Source organism: Sceloporus occidentalis, unplaced genomic scaffold (genome assembly GCF_023333645.1).
Source record: "Sceloporus occidentalis isolate IW3139 unplaced genomic scaffold, rSceOcc1.0.p SCAF_9, whole genome shotgun sequence".
In the NCBI taxonomy this organism is placed as follows: domain Eukaryota; kingdom Metazoa; phylum Chordata; class Lepidosauria; order Squamata; family Phrynosomatidae; genus Sceloporus; species Sceloporus occidentalis.
In genome coordinates, this window is record NW_028316989.1 from 20,037,011 (window position 1) to 20,056,696 (window position 19,686).

General features: G+C 43.2%; 1 long non-coding RNA gene across 1 annotated transcript in view; it reads right to left on the reverse strand.

Annotated features, from left to right (window-relative positions):
* Positions 1-2,175: 2,175 nt before the first annotated feature.
* LOC149307008 (uncharacterized) overlaps positions 2,176-19,686 on the reverse strand; it is a 44,700-nt gene continuing 27,189 nt past the window's right edge. Inside the window, exons 2-3 of the long non-coding RNA XR_016282374.1 lie at positions 3,651-3,758; positions 2,176-2,807 (exon numbers count right to left, since the gene is read on the reverse strand). This is a non-coding gene — a long non-coding RNA (uncharacterized LOC149307008). The remainder of the gene's footprint in view (positions 2,808-3,650; positions 3,759-19,686) is intronic.

Consider the following 19,686-nt stretch of genomic DNA (forward strand, 5'->3'; position numbering starts at 1 on the left):
ATGCCCCTCTAATTAAAAATAAATAAATAAAAGCTGTTCCCATTGAAATTGTATAGACTCTGCCAGAAGGGCACCCTGGTTGTCCTTGTCCCATTCATCACCAATCTCTCCAGTGCTGTTGAGAAGCCTCCCCTTCTCCTGCCTTCCCCCATCACCCCCAGCACATAACCCTCACTGTAGGGAGACACGCAGCTCTCACTGCAGCCACATTGACTGCCTTGCAGTCACATTAAGGAGGCAGACTGCTCACATTGCAGATACATCGATCAACCAGGTCCAAGTGGAGGGGGAGAGAAAGAGAGACAGAGGGAGAGATTTGCTGATATCACACCAAAGGAAGTGGCTTCCCCTACAAGGGCACTTTGCTTCAGTCTGCACAGAAAGCAATGATACCTTCAGTTGCCTCTGTTTGCAGTGCTGCAGATGGAGATCTGTTCTGTGGTGCAGCAAGAGGCTTCTGCAGATGCCCTTACCACTTCTACCCATGCTGTTCCTTGAACCTATCACGCACTAACCCACCATTGCTGCATAGCACATCTAGGGCTCATCTACACTGGCCAAAATACCCTGAGTACTTCCAGAATATTCTCTGTTACTACTGCACTCCAGAGCAATGCTGCATGCTTCCCTACACATCTGCCACAAATGGCTCCCTCTGAGGTCAGAAATGAGGTGCCCAACATCAATCACATGGCTGCACACCTCATGGTAACCTCAGAGGGAGACCTTAGCTTGTAGATGTGGTTCCAGGGGGAACAGTGGGACACGTGTGTAAATAGCCACTTGGCATTCATCCAGAGGGCTCTGGATTTTTCTGGAAAAAAATCAGGTGAGCTTTTAAAAACTGATTTTGGCATGAGTAGAGTGGTACTGGTGTGGAACTGGCCTTCCCTCATGAAGACAGTCTGCATTCCAATTGGGGCTTTGTCCCTGAATGTCCGGTGTAGTATGGACAGTGGCCATGCTGGCTGGAGAATTCTGGGATTTTTTTAAAGGTACTTCTCCAAGCTCTGGCTATGAATGCCTCTTTTGTCACAGCCCTAGCACATCAGCATGTCACTATGTACAACCTGACCTCCTTAGGTTTGCAGACTCTGCATTTCCTCCACATGAGCAAATGTTCCTCCCACATCAGTGATGGCCATTCAGCCTGCTCCGAATGAACCATTCTCCCCCCAAGACCCTCTCAACTTCATTCTGAGCTGCTGTCAGATGATACATGCCTGACAGCTCACCTGCCTTCTTTCCCAGCCCAATGAAGGAATCCACCTGTGGTCCCCGGCTCAGCGGGCATGAAAGGGACTGCACAGAATATAAATGAACTCCCTCACTTAGCGGGAGGCAGGTAATTTCTTTTGTCCCCGCTGATGCATTATTGATTGTGATGAATGTCAGAGCAGGAGCCTGTTCCAAAAGCCATTAAACAATAATTTCATCTCCGGAGGGTAATTGATTGTCAGTGGGAACAGGATTGCCAGGCACAGGGTGGTGCTGGTGGTAATGGGGAATGTTTGTATTTGGGCAAGGGTAGTGGGAACGAGACTTACAACTCCATGATTTTTTAATCTGATAGTTTTAAGGGTGAATGGAGAACAATATTAGACTGACCTTCAAGACACAGGCAATGAGCAAGGCTGGGGAGATCGTAATGTCACTCTGAACAAGGAAGCACTCTATGATGGTCGCTCTATGATGGAGGCAAGGTGATTGGCTTGGATGATGGGAATCCCTGTGAGTAAGGGTCTCAGAGCCTGTTTCATGTATGGATTCCAAACTGAACAGACTCTCTGCCTAACTATATACCCACCCAGGTAAACTCATCAGTGCTTTAAGATAAATGAATGAATTTCTCAGAAGGACAGTTACCTGTCACAAGATTTAGATCTGAGTCAACCAAGAGCAGGGCTTTTTCAGTCCTGGCTCCAGAAATACGGCTTTCTCTCTTCTGTATTCCTCTTTGCTCTCCTTTTGAAGACAGGTTTAATATATTTAATATTCCATCAGTATATTAGGCATGAACTGAGACAAAGTGTGTTTGCATATGTATGTGGGTGCGGGTGTCTGTCTGTCTGTCTGCACATGTTGACAGGCACAGGGACAAAAAAACTGATAGTGCCTCTGGTTTTGTTTTCAAATTTTTCCATATAGTTTTACTTGTTTATCTGGAGTTATTAAAAGGTAAACAGAAGAAGATAAAGCAAGCAAAAGAGAAAGAAAAGTCCAACACATGAACTCTTCCTTCAGATTTGTACTAAGGTTGGCACAGACACTATGCCTTAAGCAACATTTAAAAAATCCTCTTGCGGCATAAGATTCTATCCATGGGTACTTTTTTCCTTTCTCCGTGGGCTTTCTGCATCCCTTTAGGCTGTGCCCAAATTTCACCTGAAGCAAAATTCCAAATGAATCCATTCTTCTGGTGTGAAATATCTAAGGGAAGCCAAAAGTAATTTTTGGAAGTGGGAAACATTTCTCAGGGTAGATTTGCACATCCCACCTGCAGTCCACCCACATTGTTTGCCCTGCAGAGAAAATGTAGAACAAAAGAGTACCAAATAGTTATTTGAGTTTTGCCATATACATTTTTTTTCCAAATTGAAATGGGCCTGCTTTCTTTCTTTCTTTCTTTCTTTCTTTCTTTCTTTCTTTCTTTCTGGGGTGACTACCAAAGTGTAAAGGTCTGGACAGACAGCAGGGAAATTGCAAACCTAGGCATTCAATCTTGTTGTTCACTCACCATGTTCATCACTTCAAGACCACAAAGACTTGTCTTAAAAGAATCATCACACATGAAGCATGTTCTGTCTCTAGAATGTTGATAGAAGTTACATGTAAGAAAACCAAGGTACACACAGTTGATATGCATCCAGATAATATGCACATATAGCATGCAATCTGCAGGAGTATGTTGCAGAAATAAAATTATAAGACACCTACTACAATCCTGTATGGCTCAGAATAGTGCAGTAGGTCCACATGTGGACTGAGCCATATACCACTACCCCACAAACTTACTCCTTGCTTTGTGAGAAGTGGACAGGACCACAGAATCATCTGAATATCTCCTTGTAGCTAGGTGCAAAATGATTACACCAGCCACAGATAATAAAGGCTTACTACAGGTACAGATTATAGCAGAGTTTTTAATAGAGATCTGTCAAGTGCTTGGAAACAACTGTGAAGGAGCATTAAAGGTATTAAATAGAAGTTACCTCCTCTGTTTCCCTCCTTCTGTTTTCCCTGCCCTTTTCCATCTTCTGCCTCTTGTGCACCTGTTTTGTTTTGGTTGTTGGTCCCCTGGTATGTATAGCTGAATTTTAAGTCATAGATTAAGTTGTTGTTGCACGTTTATAGGATTAAATCCTACTGGTTAGGCCCAACTACCATAGTCTTGCTGAATCAATGGAATTTATCTCTGTGTTGACTCACTATTAAACAATTTGGTGGGTCTATGTTGCTTGAAACTATCCAATATATTTTAAGTCAATAAGTTATTGCTGAGGCAAGTATAGAATAACATTTGGGAGGTATGGATGCATGGAGCATAATAGCTCTTTATGCCAATTAACGCCTTTATAATGCAATTCAAATATGCAGGAAATATGCAATAGGAGTTTTAAAAATAGCCACATATGCCCCTACATAATAACCTTATTGCCCTCAAAGTTCAGTGAGAGCCTGGGATGTGAGTTCAATTGCAGATAAGCATTCTGGAGGGAGAGATTGTATGCCGTCTTTCATGCACAAACTGGAGGTATCTGGAGATCATAAGGAAAGCCAGTGTTAGAATCAGAAGAAAGCAGATATATTTCAGTTAAGGGGGCAAAGTCAACTTATAAGAGGAAGGGTCAGATCAAGGGGGTAAAATCTGGTCAAATGAAGGCAGGCAAAGTCCAATCAAGTAGGATAAGTCCAGGCAAGGCAAGTAATTCAATGTTGTGAATTTGATTGTGATTTCCTGCAAGGCAGAATGGGGTTGGACTGGATGGCCCTTGTGGTCTCTTCCAACTCTACAATTCTGTGATTCTAAGGTAGAAGAACAGCTGAAACTAGGGGCTCATTCACATCACACTACAGTGGACCTTTGGCATCTGCTGGGGTTTGGTTCCAAGACACACACACACACAAGTCCCATTAGATACAATGGGGTAGTAAAATGGGGTCCCTAATATACAATGGAAAAAAATCAAGGTTTGCTTTAGGAATTTATATATTTTTAAAATATTTTCACACTGTGAATGTTTGAAAAAAGAATCAGTGGATAAGAAGGGCCAGCTGTATTATAGTACTGTTATTCCACTTTAATTGTCCCGTTTCCATCCTATGAGCTCCTGGGATTGACATTTGAGGGAGGAAGATTTAGAATTCTCAGCCAGAAATCTTTAGGGCCTCACCAAACTACAAGCCCCAGTATTCCAGGGGATCGAACCATGGCAGTTAAAGTAGAATAATAACATTATAATTCTGTAGAATGAATGGGTTCCAGGACATGAACAGCTCCTTGGCAGCTAAAGCTCTCTCCTACAGGAGGAGGATATTTACTCAACTAGAGGGGATACCCAACTCATGCATAATGTAGATGGAGAAAACCTGTAGAGTGATCTCCTTAACCTATATGGAGGAATGACTGGTCTTATTGAAGGTTCCCCACCTGATTTTTGCACTCTTCAGAATAAAATAGTGAGTGACCAGTGCATTACATTGCTATTTATTGTGTGCGCGCGCATGTATGTGCCTGCAATTTGCCTGCTGATTTATAGTGACCTTGTGAATTTCATAGGGTTTTCCTAAGCAAGGAGTATTCAGAATTGATCTTGCCAGTTATTTACTGTATAATAAAAGAGAATGAAGAAAGGCAGTACTTTATATTGTGTATCGATAAGTTCTGAAACTTGCAACCATAGTTCTAGAATTTGTTATGGTTATTGTTTAGGTGGTTACACAGAGATTTAATAGGAAACTGATTTTAATGAAGACCTTTTTATGGTGATATGCTGTTTTTTTATTTATTTTAAAGTAAAATGGTCTTAATTCTGTTGTTTATCTAATATTGTTTTAAGCTTAATTTGTTGTGCTTTTAAGCATGTGTGCTTTTGTTGTATTTTCTGCCTCTTTGTAAGCTGTGTTGAATGCTAGACAGGGAGGAAGGTGGGATATAAATAAAACAATGAATGGATGGATGGGATCTTCTGAGGATGTTTCTAGAACCTTGTTCTTAAACAGAGTCCTCAGCTGCACATTGGAAAATCCAAAGACAGGAGTGTTATGGGGATATATGTGTTCCCTTGAAGATTTTGATCTTCAAATACAATATTGCTTCAGCATATGGACATATCCTAGGGCAAAGATGCAAATGGGGATTTCGGGAAAATAAGTGAACAAACCTATTTCAATGAACTTAGTGCTGGGTCAGGAAAGACACTCATTCCGGGGGGGGGGGGGGGTATCTGTCTCTCTTGGCACAATGTGAACGGTGGATTCATCATGGCTCTCCCTCATTCCCCCTTTCTTTTACTGGCAGTTCATTATCTTGTCAACTGGCACAGCCTGGCTCCTCCAAAACTCTCCATCATTCTTCTTTTGTTGTACATGGCAATGGACTCCAGATCACTCTCTGTAGCAAACTGGCTCATCGGAAGCCTTTGAAGCATGGCCTGTTTCTGAAGGACATGTCAGATAAGGTCATAATAAGGTGTCAAAAAAGGAGGAGGAGGTTACAGCCCAAAAGCATGTATTAAATCCTTCATTGAAGATGTCTGCTGTTGGCATTTAAGAAGTTAGTAGTGTTCCTTTACAGCAGGGCTGGGCAACTACAAGGGATTGGGGAACATTCTCACCCACAGTTGCCTGGCAAGATATATTAGGATTCGGCACAACAGAAATGATGTTATATTCTTACATTTGTCACTTTTGCTTATTTGTGGCCATATTTTTTTCCTGGGTTGGGGAGTTTGGGGGGCTCTGAAGGTTGGTGGAGAAACTATCACATTTGTGTATCATTTGGGAAACTTTTAGTCAGTTTGGGGTTGAAAATCACCCCAAAAATTAGCTCCTGTTTTTTAGGATCTGAGTTCTTTAAGGACCATGTTTGGGGAGGCCAAGGGTTGCACATGGCCCACTTTGCCCACTCCTGCCTTACAGAATTATATGGTTATTTTCATATGGCCCTTTATGAGAGAAGGGTGGGACAGTTCAGTAGCTGCAGGGGATATTTTGCCCAAGAAAAATCACAAGTTACACTTCTGCCACTGACACTATTGAAATATAGCAGGAAAACGGCTTTAAAATAAACAGAAACTCTTGTTTTAAAATGAGAACGGTCCAATAGTCCTTGGTGCAGTACCTCCAAGAAGATTGTAAGGTCTGCACCTTCACCGCATACACATCCTGAAAAAAATATTTTCCCCCAAATGCCCTCATAAGGGCCAATTTCATCAATATCTTGGCCTTCTAAGGGTCATTTTAAACCTAGAAGAGCACTTTTCCTAAGAGAATGTGACAGAAAGTCATGTTCTAGGTCACTTCTCCTAGGCTTAAAACAGCCTGGTGAACCAAAAAGCTTGCCTCCACAACCCCAAGGGGCACCAAGGACATTTGGGCAAAAGAAAAAATGTTGTTGCTGTTGTATGCCTTCAAGTCATTTCCAACTTATGGAAACTCTAAGGCAAACCCAGCATGGGGTTTTCGTGGCAAGTTTGGTTCAGATGGGGTTTGCCATTGCCATCCTCTGAGGCTGAGAGAGTGTGACTAGCCCAAGGTTACCCAGTGGATTTACTGGCCCATTATTTCATGCAGTTGTTTCCCCCCCCCCCCCCAAAAAAAAATCAGTGCACTATGCAAGCATTCTCTGCAACGTCTCTCTCTCTCTCTTTCTTTCTCTCCCTTCTGATTTAATATTTCATAACATTTCCTAGAATCTATCTTTCTCTTCGAATGAGAGACACCAAAGAGTGTAAAGCAAAGCATTGATTGGTGTGCTGCTTAACTCCTGTGACTGAATGTAACTCTTGTGCTTTAAAGCCAACATGATCTGTCCTGAGCTTAGAGCCTTACAAGGAGCAAAGGGCCTTTGAAATCTTTGTACAAAAGGAAGGCTAAATCATGGTCTTTAAGGGTGATTGGAATGAACAAAGTGACTAAAGAAACTGAGAAGGAACAGGACATATCCTTTCTTTCCATTCTGCCACTGACACCCCTCAAAGCCACAGGGGGTGGATGGGTACAATGACTGGCACAAGTGTTGCGATTATGTGCTTGAATGGCCATGGGTTCTCTTTACAGGAGATGTTGGCACAGTGGTTGGTCTTGTCTAAGGCTGGGAAAGAATTTCAGACCAGTTCCTTCCTTGTTAGCAAGAATTTGCCAACATTTGCAAATGTCTTCATATTTGGAATAGAAAGTACTTCAGATTTATTTATTTTTTAAAGAAACTGGAAAATAGAACTAGGCACTGGCTGGATCATCTATCCAAGCTCAGGGCTTGCATACTCTATATCCCTTGATTCCCCTTGTATTTAACCATATTAGCATGGAATGAGGGAGGTGAAGGTTGTTAAGTACTGTCAAGTTGGTGTTGATTTACGGTAACTATAAGAATGAGAGACCTGAAAAAGAACCTGTAACTAACAGCCATGCTGGATTTTTCATTACCTAAGGCCATGGCTTTGTTTAATAAGTCAGCACCCCTGTACACCGGTCTTCCTCTTTTCCTGCTACCCTCAAGTTTTCCCAGCATTATGGCTGAGATCCCAGGTTTCAGTGGTGGAATATAAAGCTCCAGAAGGCTTTATGCCCTCACCCCTCTCCTTGCTCCCTACATAGCTACCAGGGCTGCCTCCCCACAACCATTTAGTAGGTGAGGGAAGACCAGGAAGCATCCAGATGTTTCACCAGCTGACCAAAGGAAGGCAACATGCCCCCCCCGCTGACCTCCGAAAGAGCCCTGGGAGATCGATTAAGGCTGCATATGCACTGCAGAAATAATCCAGTTTGACTCCACTTTAACTGCCATGGTGCAATGCTATGCAATTCTGGGGTTTGTAGTTTTGTACAAACACTAAGATTCCATAAAATAAAGCCATGGCAGTTAAAGTGTCAAACTGGGTTATTTGCCTGGGAGGGGTGCCGCCACAATAAACACATAGGCATAGCTGGAAGAAAGGCCACAACTTTATTAAAGCAAGCAGCAAACAGAATAGGGTTGGCACATAGCATGAGGTCAGGATCTGGAAAATCGAACAACACCCCGTTTGTTCAATAACCGCAACGGCCTGAGCCAGGCCTGACGTCGGGATGACCTAGGGGCTATGGAACGCCATCTAGCAACCAGCAGATTGCTTGTATTTCCATGAGCCCCTAGTCACCGGGCCACGCAATAACGTTATGGCCTCTGCAATGGCCATAACATATCCACTCAGCGTACCCAGGTCCCCAAGGACTCCCGCTCCAGTGCTCCGCAGCCCTGGAGACCACTCCCCCCAGATCCTGGCCTATGCTGCCACCCCTGGTTGTGACTAGCAAAACACCAACCCTAGGGAGGGAGGGTGGGGAGCCAAGCTAAAATGGCCCCAAACGCTGGGCCACGTGGCCTTATATAGGCTCAAGCTATGGGAGGGGCAGGTATGGCGTTGCTCCTCCCCCTCCAAGGCAGCATCAATCAGAAAGGAGGGTGTACATGAACTCTTCCCAGAAAGCCATCACTAGGCTTTCTCCCTGGGATGGAAACCTGATGATGGAGGGTGAATGCACACTCCTTCTGGCTGCTCTGTGACTGGGCTTTCTCACTGGATACGAAGGCCCGTTACAGAGCAGAATATGCCCCTTCTGCCCCATCCTACTGCCAGGGCAACACAGCAGCTGAGGAATGAAGGGAGGTAATGGAGTTCACCAGCAGCCCTCTGCACTGGCTGGCACCCTAGCTAGTGACAGCACTGGCTCCAACAAAATCAGTTTTACTGGCTTCCCTCCTCCACCAGAGAGGTATTTTCTGCAGTGATTAAGGATCTTAGGGGAACTATGGCTGTGCATTTTTTTCCCTCTCTAAAAGATGGATGGGGAGATTCCGTCCGACATCTGGCACTATCCCCTTTTTATAAGCTATGAAATCCAGTTAGCTCTCCAATATTTTACTTAGCTTCATTTGAGATTTAAAAACTTGACCTTTTCTCTTATGTATGCCATGTGCTATGTTTTAGAGCAATGTAGCGAGAGTGCCAAGGGTCTGGACTTATGACTCTCCACAGATTTTATTTAATGTTTTTGTTTATGATATACTTAACTGTTATTTGCTTATTTATATGGCTAAAAACCAAAACCAAATCAGAGGATATGTTAAACAGAGATATATATGAGGCCGCTTGCTGAGAGGTAGATATATACAAAGTAATTCCCCTCAGCAGAATAATTAGATTAGAAGAGCAATAGATCCAGCCTTTCTCCAAATAATGAATATGCCTGCGCAACAGAAGGTCAGGCACTATCAGCTTTTCTACAAGGCTCTGGACTGAGTTTCTGACGTTTTTGTGAAAGGATTCTACTCTTTGCTCTTAGAGCAGGAAATAAAACAACACAGAAGAGGTTGTATGTAATTGTTGGATCAGTCCCACATGGAATAAAGAAACCCTACTTAGTCAGTGTGTGCAACAAACAAGCTTAATAGTTTGTGTTGGTTTTTCAGGCTATGTGGCCATGTTCTAAAACAGTTTATTCCTGATGTTTCACCAGCATCTGTGACTGGCATCTTCAGACAAACAAGCTTACGTTTCTTTTAAACACTTGTTGCAGATATGGCACTGTGAAAAATGGAGGGACTTTGCCCTACACTAAGACTCTGTTTTTAAAATGCTTCGTGTGTCCCTTTTGCACCACAAAATCATAGTACTGACATTCTACTTTAAGGTTTGTAGTTTGGGGCACTAGAGCTCTCTGGCTTAGAATTATAAAAGCACCTCCATAAACTGCAGATCCCGGGATTCTATAGCATGTTGCAATGCCAGTTAAAATGGAAACACAGCATTATAACTGTATAGCATAAAGGGTCTCCTGATGTTTTCTTAAAGTTAGCATACGTTGTGATGTGTGTTGCATAGACTGTGGACAGGGGATAGATGATGAGCTTGAAAGAAAGGTAGAAGAACTGTCATGGGGCTTTAAAGGAATAGGTTTCTTTTGAAACATTTCAGTTGAAATACCCACCTCCAGTATCTTCCATTTCCAAAAAATTACCTGGAATGCTACAAAAGGAAAATGAGTCATTGAAGAATGGTATTGATGTCTTCAAAATTTATGAGCCAAATTTTTTCCCAATGACTGAAAGAGACATGTGGAACAAGAAACTAGACCTCCACATCCAACTTTCCATCACAATTGTCTCTGGCTATATCTTCAAATCTATCCAGACTTATTTTCCCCAAAATTAGAGCAGACTTAAGTTGTTGGTGGTGCTAGGCAGCTGCTGGACCTATTCCCAACTACCTCAAGTTTCAAGACTGAGGAGCTGTGGCTTGAGCAGTAGTACCTTTGAGAGCTTCCCGATGCTGTTTGATGCCTTCACCATGCCATGTGCAGCATGGATTTGAACATCAGTCTGTTTGCTTATAAATGAAACAAAACAAAAAATGATAGCAATATTAAATTTGGATGCATTACAGACTGCCCCTTTGAGGCGGCCTGTAGGCGCTGCTTCCCCTGGTGTATCGGGGCCTCAGCTGGTACAACGGCAGCCGCTGAGGCCCCGATCTGCCGCTTTGCAGGCTGCGGGAAGCAGCAAAAGGCCGCTTCCCCGCAGCCTGGAAAGGGGTGTCTTTGGGGCTTCAAGCCCCAAGGATGCCCCACGGCGGTGGGGAGGAGGAGAAAGGGGCCGCTTGGCCCCTTTCTCCCTTGTGTCACTGGGCGCAGCTGTCTGAAGGCTGCGCCCAGCGACACAAAGCAAGAAGGAGCTCCGAAATGGAGCTCCTTCCGGGGTCGCGCAAAGGGCGCCATAGGCGCTGTGGCGCAGCCCCAATATGTCACAACCGCGCCGCCTCATTTGGAGGCGGCGCGGTCATGACGTATTGATGGCGGCAGCTGTGTGGAATGGCCGCTGCCATTTTGTGCGCGCAGAGCGCGTACTATATGGCCCATTTGTAATGGGCCATAGCTACAAGAGGCAATGGTAAAATAATCTATCAGATCTCTAAAAGTTACTTTTTGGACTAAAGATCTATATTGGCTAAGAGATGCTAGGTTGTGTAGTATCCACAAGTAACTTTTCTAAACTCTGCAACACACACGCACCACATTCTCACTCACTATATCTAGTGGCTCCTATGTTGGAGTAGTAGTGAGTCCACTTTGGATTTAAAGGCACTACCAAGGTGCTGAATCTATTTTGAAGAAAATATTTGGTATTTGGATAGCTCTTTTCAACATTAGACTAAAACGTAGAATGCATTCATTGTCCCACTGATGGGGGACAATGGTGGAAGCCACCAGGGGCCACTGTTCTCTCTCAATATAAGCTCTGAGAGCACCACTTACAGCTGAGTAAAGTCAGCAGTAAACGTAGACATTGACATAAACTTTTTGAGGAAGAAACCTCCTTTTTGGGGAGATGTATCTAAGGAAGAACATCTTAACTTAGTGCCTGAAGACAAACAGAGCTGGGACGGGGACTTAATTTCTTGTGGCAAGCTGCTTTCCCAGAACCTTGGTGTCACAACTGAGAGTCCTTATGTTTTGGGGCTACCAACCAACACACATCTGTTGAAGGTAGGACATGAACACAGAAAGACTTCCTGTAAACACCAAATTGGGTAAGTATCTTCCTAAAGATAGAGGTAAACCTTCAGATGTATGAGCCTTAACTTTGAAGATGAAGAAGAGACATATACCAAATGTCAGTAGAACTGTGGCAACAATTCCAGCTCTACCTAATTCTGCCCTTCCACTCCACTGCGCCACAGCCTTTAGATAACATTGTACCCCTAAGTGTGACAAAATCTGCAAAGCTGGGTTTAGGACCCTTGAATAGTCATCCTAAAATCTTGCTGTGATGGCACCACTGTTTATCTTCCAGCATTCATTGGTGACCAGCCAACAAATGAGAATGAGCAGATGAGGATAAGTAGGAAGAAGACACAGAGCCAAAGAAAGTTTTGGACTGCTGCATCCAGAATCCCCAACCAGCATGGGGGCAACTTACCAGAGGTCCTTAGTCCTTTGCCTGATAGATGAAGCATTCCATTCCTAGAGTGACAGTTCTTCCATTCTCCCTTATGGAAACTCAAAGAAGTGATCTTTAGACATATTAAGCAGAATGGTTGGAATTCAGCATGGTACTTACAGTGTGTCTCCATTGGGGGACTTTTGCATTAAGGAAATAGGACTGAGTAGTTTTGCAATGTTTGTATTTGCCCAGGGACTGCCATGACATTACATGCACAGGTGTTGTTATGCAATGGTGGCCAGTAGAGTGACTGAGGCACCATGACCTCAAATTGCAATGGGCACTAATGCACTCCTGGTACACACCTGGGCACTGGCTAGGAGCTTTTGGATCACAAGAGTGCACAATGTACATCAGAAGTCTCCAACGGATATCCCAAATGCACATGAGCACAGTGCACATCAGAATTGCTAATGCTCATTAGGAGCACCCGAAGCACGTTGGAATACATTTCCCAGATGTGCACCTTTACAAGTTTCATTGCAGTTCTGCAGCATAGCTAGGGATTTATAAGTTACAAAGCTATAAATGTGATGCACCGTCTCAGCCTGTTTCCCCATCCCCACCACACCTTGGAGCTGAAACACTGCACACCAGATAATATTTCAGGGTCATCATTTGCAACAAGCTCAGCTGGACATAAAGACACAAACCATACAGTTCTTCTAGAACATGAATCTTAGTTTATTTTATTTCATTTTTCCTTTTCACCTTAAAGTCGCTAATCAATGTTTCAAAGCGATTTGAGTGCTAGCTTCCCTGCCCAAACCCATAATCAGATTTTGAGGGGGGTTGCTTCATTCCATTCTGTGACTTGTCTTCACATTCCCTCTTGTTGCCTCCCTCCCTCCCTTGTAGTTTTGCCAATCCAAATCCCTATATCAGCAGAATATCCCCTGCTTACTTGTCTCCTCCAGGAAATCAAAAAATGCCTTCAAAGAAATAACTTACAAATTAAAAATGTTACTAAAACTGGAGACTGGATTTTCTCCCCCCCCAAAAAAAAAAAAAATAAATCCCCCCTTGAATTTGGAGTCAAAGAAATGCCTGCCTCCATGCATCAAAAAATTCCCCCAGGTTTTGAGCTCTTAGTCCCATCTTTCATTTACAACTTTCTGTCAATCTGCAACATAACAAACTTTTCAATTATCGGTGCCTAAGTAAGGCAATTGTCTGCGTTCTGCTCCATTCCTTCTTTGCCAGGCTTCTGCTAAAGTAGTAAAAGACAGAGCAATTGTGTTTTAATAAAGAAAATTGATTTGCTCTCCCCCCCATCCTTGCTCTTTAACAAACACCAACATCCCATAGATCTCCAATGATTTATGTCCACAATTTGCAAAAAATTATTTCTCTATTGATTTTTGCAGATTCATTTTGCTTTTTTTCTACCTTGTTTACTCAATTAGGGCAAATATCACATGGGCAGGCATATAAATTGCTCTGCCATGGAGCCAGTGAAAGAGGGATCCTTGAAAAAGATGCCAAAGAAATTCTAGCAAGTTTCATAGTCAGTACTCATAACTGGCAAGCATCTCCCAACAGTGTGCCCATTTTGTGCCAAGCTGGGAGAAAACACAGTGGTGAGAAGGAGCTACCATTTCATGGAGATGGAGAATCGGTTTTGATTTCATAAAGACATCATCCATTGTGCTGAATCTATTTTGGTGACCACATTCAGCCCCTTGGAGAGATCCTTTTAAGTTCAGAATAAAACCCAAAGCAGATACACTATTTCGCTGAGACTTAATTCCCTACTGACAAGGAGCAGTGTCACAGCCCTATCACCTACCCTCCATTTTCTCCGCTTCTGTATCTCACGTTGCTGGGTTTGTTTGTTTGTTTCCTTCTTTTCCTATTTGTAACCCATTTCACAACTTCGATGCACAATTTTCATGCAAGATTTGTCTCCAACAAATAAGATGATATATTTGCATGCATGTGACAAATGAGATGATATATTTGCATGCATCCGTGGATTTGATCGCGGTGATAGGTAGCCCCGTGTCCTACTTTACAGAAGATGGTCTTCTGTAGAAAGAATTGTGAAGAAGAATTTCTTTCCCCAGTAATTCCAGGAGAAATTAGGCAGCCGTGCTGAGAAATCAAGCTTTCAGCTTTATTGAAAGAAATGTATTTCGGTTTTATAATCTGACAGACCAGAATCTGGAAAGAATGGGGACCTAGAGTTTAATATCCATAAGAGTCTAATATAAAAAGTCCCAGCTCATCTTACATTGCATATGTACTGGAGTAACTTTTTATTCAATTAACAGTCCTAACTAGATGTTTACTGTATCATCCCAGGCTAGGAATCAAAACTTACTTTACACAGATTTCTTCCAGACACATTGCTGCCAGAAGTCCTTTAACACTTATTTGCCATCTAGGAAGAGACATGTAACTCTAAGTGTGTCCACTTCTTTTTAGAGAAGAAAAGGTCCCTGAAAACAAGGCACTCAGTTCCAAAGAAGTGCAAGCACATTTCTAGGGCAAGCCATCTAAGTGTCTATCTATCCTTCCTCTTCAATTGTTAGAGAGAATAGTCCTCTGTAGGAAGTTGCTCTTTACATCAAGAGTTGTTCAGCCCAAGCCTAGTTTAAACAGAAATGAAAATAGTTGGGACCCTGAAGTTTCCTAGATACAGTTTGTAGCAGAGTTTGTAAGCATTTCTTTCATTATATTGTTTTACTACAGCTCCCAGAATCTCCCAGCTATTTTATAATTCTGGCTGGGATATTATAGAAAGTGTTATACAATCTCTTATACAAACAAGTACATTGCTCACCTTATTATGGGGAGATAGATGACATTTCTATTTACATTATACGGATTTTGGGGGTTTTTTTTTTTTTTTGTCTCATTCTGTATCTATTTTAGCCCTATATATTGTGCTTGTAAATGTTTTCTGCCTTCAGGTCAAATTCAACAGATTGCAGGTTTTTTGCGGCAAGATTTCTTCAGAGGCAGTTTGCCATTGCCTTCCTTTGAGGCTGAGAGAGTGTGACTTGCCCAAGGTCACCCAGGGGATTTCCATGGCTGAATGGGAATTTGATCCCTAGCCCAACTTTCAAAATTACTGCTCCATACTGGTTTTCTATCTCTCATATTCAAATTGATTGCAAATTTATGCCCCTTTTCATTATGCATTTCCTCTTTCTTGGCTATGCTTTCACGGGCATCATTCCATTTATGTTGAAAGGACACAGATCTGCACCAAATTATTTAATGTGTGCCAGTGTTACCAGCATTATAGCAAAAGCTGAAGTGTTTATATTTTTCTCAGCTGTCAGGTATGTAGTGGAGTATTTGGTTATTTATTAGTATCAGATTCTTATCCCGCTGTACCTCTGAGGAGCCTAGCATACTGGTTGTGGTTCTATGCCCTGGTTTACACTTCATAACTTTATGTAGCAGAGATGCTAAGGAACCTTCCTAGTGAATTGCAAAGATGCATATCAAGGTACCAGCAAGTACATCCCAGTAAGTATTGTGATCTATCAATGTGCATTGGCATTCCCTAGCCAGTGTCCTGCTGCACATCAGTCTCAGTATGCATTGGTCCTGGTGCACATCAATCCCATTGGCGGGATACAGACGGGCAAAAAGGGGTGTATTCATGACGTCATGAAGGTAGAGCCTTCAGACGGGCCTTACCTGAATGCCGCCATGAACACGCCCCCTGCACGCCCCAAGCAGGAAGAAGCGGCATTAAAAAGGTGCTGCTTTTCTCCGCTTCTTTTCCGTTTGATGCGCAGCTGCGCAGCTCCATCTGTAAGCTGCTGCACCGGTACGCCAGAATTGCTACGCTGCTAATTTAAGTTGCCCATTTAAAAGCTCCATGTCTGCTGTGTCGCATAATGAGTCGGGGTCCTGGAACATGCGTAGTTTGCAGTCAGGCTTTAATTGCAGCGTCAGCTGCCATGCAGGTGTGGAAGCTGCAGCACAGCTGCAGCGCATTTTAAGACTCGTAACCCTAACCCTAACCCTAACCCTAACCCTAGAGCAACATGTATGCATGTGCTGCTTGGAAAGTTTGGAATTTAAAGTGAGCCCCTACACACATTCCTGTGCCATTTTCACCTAACAATAAAAACCGCTAAAACTGTAAATATTTACATATGTACAAGGGAGGTGATGGGGGATGGCAGGGGGACAGCGGTGGCAGCGGCGACAGCTGTGGCTGTGCATTGCAGATTCAGCAGGAGCGCGGGGACCAAAGGAGAGGAGGCATCCATGATGCTGGTGACACTGGCAAAGTGCAAGTGGACAAGGATGCCAACACCAGCTGATCACCAGCTGGCAGGAGACCACCAGTGTTCTTGGGCAGAGCGGGGGGGAAAGTTTTAAAGGGGCTTGGGCACTTTAAATGTGCCCATAGGCTTTCTGCCGCCGCTGCTTAGCGCTGCAGCTGCGCAGCTGCACATCCGCCAGCCGGCAAAGGAAAAAAAAAAGCCCCGTTTTTGGGCGCCCGTGCAGAAGCTGCCTCTCTCTTTGCAGCGTCCTCCGAGGCGGCGGTTTGGAAACTGCGGGTCAGAAACGGCCCCAGGTGAGGCGTCTTCACTGCCCCCCATGTGGAAGCCCCATCTCCTGAGCCACGCCCCCAGGGTGGGTGGTCTGGAGGCTCTGTATTCAGCAGAATACACCTCCAAGACGTCTTCCCCTGCCCGTCTGTATCCCGCCATTGTGATTCAGTCACTTCTCTGGCTCCCATAGGTAGTAATGTCATGGCAGCCCGTTGCTGAATATGGATGTTGTGAAATTGCTCAATTCTATTTCCTGCCAATGTTCTTCGCACACCACTTATGTCTCCATAAGTGTCTTACTGAATTACAGACATAACTATCTTCTTTGCCTCCCAATATACCCTCAGAACAATCCTATGAATAGGTGTAGTGAGTTGTGTTTGCAAAAGATGGGTGAGGAGGTTTTAGTAACTGGGCTTCTCATATATGGATTAGCTTGCATTACAGCCAGTCTATTCATCACTGATATGAAAGACAGAATGGTGTAGGAGTTTGAGCATTGGGTTACAATGATTCTGGAGACCAGGGTTCAAATCCCAACTTAGCCATGAAAACCCGCTGATGACCTTAGGCAAGACACACACTCTTAGCTTCAAAAAGAAAAAAAAGGCAAAGGCAAACCTCTTCTGAACAAATCTTGGGAAGAAAAACCATGATAGGTTCACCTTCATGTTGCCATAAGTGAGAAATTACTGGAAGGCACAAAACAACAACAACTTGTCTCCAGTACAAATGCAAGTTTTATTCTTGGTGAGTCTTACTCCAGTGTAGTCTTATTTCTGAGTATTCTTTGAACCCAAAACCGAGCAAGACCTGGGTGGCTCAGACCCTCTAAATCAATATAGCAGGTTGGACTAAAAATATGACTTTTCCATGATCATCCAATGAGATTCATAGCTAATTTTCAATGTTGGGTTCTCCAGTCTAGCTCAACTCTTTTGCGACTATACTATACTAACTACACTTTACAGACCATACAAAACACTCTTCTAAACTCAAACTCCATATGCCAGGATTGCCTACTTCTAGTACTGCCTAACTCACAGGTGAACAATTGTATCAAATTGTCTTTGGGAGCAATGTTTCTCCCTTAACTGCCAGTCCTAGGATTCTGTGTAAAAAGGAGGGAGTGAGGGGGAAAAGAAGGGAGGAAGGAAAGAAGGAAAGAAAAAGGAAATGTGGCAGGACCTCTAAAACTAACTGATTTTTACTTTAGCATGAGCTTTTATGGATATAAACCCACTTCTTCAAATCAAATACTGAGTGATATTAAGGCCTCAGATGTAAAGCACATTTATTCAGTTGTGGAAGTGGGATAAAATGTAATAGGATCCAGAAACATGCAAATCATGTCCCTTGCTCTAAAATCTCAAACATGCTTTATGACTGAGTCCTTAATACATTTGATACTGTTTCTGATGAAGTGGCTTTATATCCATGAAATCTCATGCAAAAATAAAAACCAGTTAGTCTTAAAGGTGCTGCCACATTTTTGGCCTCTCCCTTCCATCCTTTTTATGCTGCAAGAGACTAATATGGCTACTTCTTCAAACATTTAGCAGACAGCAGCGGCACATATGGCCTTTGTAGGATTTCCAAGTGTTTTGAGGTCTTCTTTTTCCATGCATGAGATATATATGTAGTGCTGTGATATTAAATTAGAAATCCAATAATGGGATGGTTTTTAAGAGCCAAACAGTGGCTGCTATTTCAGAGGAGATACCAAACTCAATGGACCGTCAGCCCGTTCTGCTTCGACAATTCCCATCTAACCTGTAAGAATCTGAGAAATTGGATTGGTAATGGGATCGGGAGCCTTTCACCTCCAGACCAGCCACTCAAAAATCCAGCCATGTGGGCAAAGCAAAGTCATTACTGACCTGACAGCATCTCTCCCACAGCTCCACATGTGTGACATGAGTTGGTCAATCCACCATAAAATAGAAAGAGGTTGCGGTGAGTCCTCCTAGAGGTATACAGAAGCTAAATGCACCAGAGAGAATGTAGGCAGGGGAGGTCTCAAGCCAAGAGGTTCAAAGCTTAACAAGGAAAAGTTGTATGTCAGTGGAGGATGAGTCGATCTCTGCATTAAAAGGGAGGACTTGGAAAAATTTCCTTCTTGGATGCCAGTGCCCAGAATCCCTAAGCCAGCATGGCCAGTGGCATTTGGGAATGTGTAAGTTTCTGAGAATTTCCAAATTTTAAAAAGTTCTTGTCAAACAAGAAATGAAACAACGTTTTCATCCAGCCTTAATTTTTAGTGGTTCAAGCCCCAGGCACTGGTGAACAATTAGGTTTTGCACCATGCTAGGTTTCTAGGTACAGCTACCCACCCAAACAGGGTTGGATGAAGGGATGCTGGACCCCTAAAACTATGTACAATTGAAGAAGTGCCATCTATGATGGCTGGTGATGCCCATGTCAGTAGGATGGTAAACCTGCACCAAGTTTTAGTTTGAACTTTCAACACAGTTTGCAAGGCACTGAACTTCTTTTGGAAGTTTCAGCACTTTTGATAGCAACTTTAAAGTTGAGTTGGGCCATAACATATGTAATGTGGAAACTGTCACTAGGCTTTAGAGTGCTATCATCTAGACTGTTGTTGTTGTTGTTGTTGTTGTGTGCCTTTAAAACATTTCCAACCCCCTATCATGGGGTTTTCTTGGTAAGATTTGTTCAGAGGAGGTTTGCCATTGGCTTCTCCTGAGGCTGAGAGAGTGTGACTTGCCAAAAGTCACCCAGGTCACATAGCTGAGTTAGGAATCAAATCCTGGTCTCTGGAGTCAAAGTTAAACACTCAAATCGCTATACCGCACTGGCTCTTTATCATCTAGATACAGATGCAGATATATAGAGAGAGACATACTGATATATTGCTATATTCATTCTAATGGTGTGGGTTTAGGTACGTTTTCTTAACTTGTGCTTGGCTTACAAGAGAAGAACTCAATGCTACCA